This window comes from Bombus impatiens, unplaced genomic scaffold (assembly GCF_000188095.3).
Source record: "Bombus impatiens unplaced genomic scaffold, BIMP_2.2 scf_0235, whole genome shotgun sequence".
Taxonomy (NCBI): Eukaryota; Metazoa; Arthropoda; class Insecta; order Hymenoptera; family Apidae; genus Bombus; species Bombus impatiens.
In genome coordinates this window covers 948305-952452 of record NT_176654.1, presented here as the reverse complement: position 1 = coordinate 952452, position 4148 = coordinate 948305, and the positions used below count along the sequence as shown (strand labels likewise).

The 4148-nt window shown below is 43.8% G+C and overlaps 1 protein-coding gene across 1 annotated transcript in view; it reads left to right on the top strand.

The window, feature by feature from the left end:
- The first annotated feature begins 6 nt into the window (after positions 1-6).
- LOC100742469 (transcription factor Ken 2) overlaps positions 7-4148 on the top strand; it is a 28276-nt gene continuing 24134 nt past the window's right edge. Inside the window, exon 1 of the mRNA XM_003488471.4 lies at positions 7-702. The gene's annotated coding sequence lies outside the window, so the exon portion shown is untranslated. The remainder of the gene's footprint in view (positions 703-4148) is intronic.

Sequence of the window (4148 nt, the reverse complement as noted above, 5' to 3'; positions counted from 1 at the left end):
GCCGTCGTCTTTGTTGTTGCTGTCGTCGTCATCATCATCATCGTCGTCGATGTCATCGTCGTCGCTATCGTCATAATCGTCACCATCGCCGTCAGTGTGATCCTAGTTATCGTGCCCGATACATCGTTCTTCCGTTTACCTCGAATATCGCTTTAGGGTGTCGTGCGACGTATCGGGCTACCAAATTACACCCTTTCGATGAGATCGCGCGTGGTTATCCTGTGGCATGTGTGAAATTAAGAAGAACCACGCTACATTCGAATACCACTTCTGATTATTATCGGTTGCGTTCGAATTTCCTTCAAGCACGAAGACTACGATTTGTCATTCATTCGCGTATCGTGACTATGTGAACGTGTATTTCGATGTGAAGTGATTCTCAGTGCCAACTTCGATATTGTCTCGATCATATTTCGTTGCTACACCGTCTGTTTAATGTTCCATCGTTTCGTCTGCGTTCCTGTACGACGTGCTGCGATCTGTTTCTCGTGCCGGTGGTGATACATGCTCCGGTATATCAATGTATGTCACGTGTCTGTACCGTCGTCCTCGTCGCCGCTATCACGGGATTTCGGGTCGTCGGCTCGTGGAGATGCTTCGTGACTCTTCGAGAGAGTCTTAAGGAAAACACCGCCGTTCGCCGACTTGCTTTCTTTGGATACCACCGATATTGGATAAAATACGGACGATTAAAACGACAAGGTGAGAACATAGAATACGGAATAGCAAAGCATTATCCTTAAACTAAGCGACGAACGCGACAACCGATCTGTTTTCAATTTCTTCGCTCCTGTTACGATTCGTAAATCGAGTTAATGTGTCGAGGCAAAAATTGCTAGCACTCAAACATCGGCAAACGATTTCCCATGTAACCAAACGAATTTAGATGCGAATTTGTGTAACGATACTCGGCGTAATTTCTGTAAGCATAATCGTTACGCTAGCATCGATAATTCGAACTGTTTGTACGTACAAGTGAGACGATGCGAGCTGACGATATTTGCATAAAACTCGTACGGAACGTGACGATTCGTAGCACGAGCTCGTGTGCAATTACGTGCACGCGAAGCAGCAGAAAACCCCGTTGAAAACGAAATTCAACGAGTTCGAGGAGTTCTCTGGATTTTTATTTCATCGCGCGTCACTTGACACAGCATGTCGGTATATCGAGGAAACGGCGAAACTACGAACGATAATGAGGAAATTACCGGAGCAGTGAACCAACATTCCATACGATTGGATATAAGAGACTGTGTAAATTAAAGTGGCGACGTAATTGGAAGCAAAAACGATCTAACGTACTCAGAGACAGGTAGATAGATTGCAACGAACCGCACTGACAATGAGAAAATATGATCGAACCAGTTGTAGAACAAATTGCACGACTATATTGACTTCGCGAAAGTAATTCCTATTTCTGTCGAAGAGCCTGTAGTACTAAATCCGAATCTGATCGATTTGCGTGTATTCGTCCGAATAAGAATAGCAGCGCGAACGTTATAAACGTTAAAATACGTATAATATGGTCCCTTGAACGAGCCAGGTATTCGGTGTACGAAAGAAATAACAATTTCACCGCGGCCGTCGTTGTCCTCGTTGTCCTTGCTGTTTATTGGTCATTGTTGTCCTTCGTTAATATCTTGGTAATCTTCAGAAAACTTTCGAATAGACTCGTCCACTCGTTCGCATAACGACGTAAAAACTTCTCTCCTGAACGTGCAATTCAAGTTCAGGTGTTCCATGGTCGTGCATGAACGTTGGTTGCGCAACTGTTTTTAAGAAAAAAAAGATGGAGGAGGGACTCGCGAGTTCTATGTGGTCATCAATGGCTCGCGATGACGGATCGTAAAGAAAAAGCGATCTCGAGTCAAGGTCGGGCTCGTCGAAAGGCGTCTTTACGTTCGCCATTTCGTATTCATGTGGTCATTATCTGCCGGATATATTTATGTTGCGCTCTCGCATAGTCAGTGCATATAGAACTTGCATCGACGCAAATATTCCGATGCAAACAGAAATTACGGTCAAGTTTGAAAGGTGAACCAGTCGAAATTCCGAGTTAACGTTAATCTACTCTTTTATCGATGCGATCAGCGTGCATTCTTTTTGCCGGCTTTCATAGAAGAAAATTTTGTCTCTTTCATAGAAGAGAATTCTCCCTGGAGGTAACACTCTTTCGAATTATCTCACATAGAACGCTTCGGCGAATGAAGCAGAATACATGCCCCTTACTTTCACATTACATTTTCTAAACAAATTATTTATGCGATTGCGTCACTCGTGATATTCGAAGCGTACGTAGAAATAAATATTTCTTTACGCAAACTACAAAATACTTTACAGATGCCATATACGGTAGTGTTCGCTAGATGATTAGTAAGGCTAGTGAAAGGCGAGTTCGGTTCCATTAAGACAAATTTGATCGGCACATCGAAAAGAAAATATTTTCATTCGTACCGAGATAACCGCGTGTTCGAGTAACTCGACTTGTAACAGGTGTATTTACGAACAATCTACCATACAGACGATTTATTATTAAACAAATAGTAATATCCATTAAACAAAAAGCTTGAATATCTGTCGCGCAATTTTCAAGCACATGTTTTCAACGGCCGAGTAAATAGTAACGTTTCAGCGCGAATCTCGATCGCTTTTATCTACGTTACATGGTCATTGATCAGTAGATCATTGATTCGTTTAGCGGAGGACGATCGGCTGCCGTAAAAACGATTAATTAACGAGAAGCTGGTAAACGAGTATCGAGAGTTCGATGGGCCACGATATTCGATATCCGATATTCGAAAACAATGTCGCGTGCCTCTTACGTTCTATTTGATATCGATCGCTTCTCGATAATCGATACACAACCGACTAAATCCATCGTGAATCACGTCCAATTGACGTTACGTAAGATAAGTGTACGTTTTCTTCGCTTAATTGCGATCGGCAGGTAACACGTGCATTTTCTATCTCGCTATTCTTTAAACCGTTTTACGAACGTCGACCGCGTTGTATTTCTCGTGCAGACCTCGATCGTTCTATCGTTCGTCCTATTTCTATTTTCCTATTTGTTACGAACGTTCGATTTCTCCTGTGATATTGGAAATTAATTTCATGGTCATAGATGGGATTAAATCGGAACGAAACTGCAACGCGTAGCATTATCGCTCTATAGAAATGTTGGCAGTTGATAGCAAAACTCGATTATCGCGGACCGATTGTAACTAATATAGGTGCCGCGAGATAACTATAATCACGCGCAGGCACAGTACGAGTATAGTATATTTAACACGATTGCATTTTTTTCTGTTAAGCGTTAAGCAGATACTCATAGCGTGGCAATAACATCCGGCATAATATGGATGTATAAAAAACACATCGTAGATCGGCCTATTACGATTTAGTACCTACAACGTTATGATATTGGTTTGAAAAAAAACATTCGCGGGCATGCGAATCTCGCCCGGATGGGAAATACGTCACAATCGCAAATTGAAATTTATCCTTTGACAACGTCTAGTAGATTTCGCTATGCGTCCGCTTGTTCAACTCGTCGAACGACGAAAAGATGGATGAACGAAGAGGAACGTCGGTACGCGATCGACGAGCATTTGTATAAAAGAACGTTGAATTTTCTACGTAGGTTGCCGGCGTGTCTCTCGACCATTTTCACCTTCCACGGTCCGCCTGCGGTTGCTTCCTTCTCAGACGTTTCTTCGCCGACGATAAGACGGTTATTAAGACGCGGTCTCGCGGCGTAGAGGCCTCGGATTGGTCGAACGTTTCGATGTGTAGGGCACGTTAAATGAAGTTGCAATTAAGAGAGCTAAAAGCTGCGCGGCTGACTATGCTTCTCAAGGCCTCGGGCCTCGCCAGAGCGTACTTCCGCTTCTGATTAGCTTCCTCTTTTCCCACATCGTCCTCGCCGTTTTCTCTCTCTCCCTCCTCCCCCCCCCCTCTCCCCTGTCCTCTCACCGCTATTCTTTCTCTTTCCTTTTCTCCTCCTCTTTTTACTCGGTTTCCTTTTCGCATCTCTCCCTACCCTGCTCTCCCTCCCTCCCTTCCTCTCTCTTCTTTTCTCCCTTTTTCTCTCCCCCTCGTGTTTCTCTTTATCTCTGCAGGTCTTATCTCGTACCGTGGGAATCCGCGCG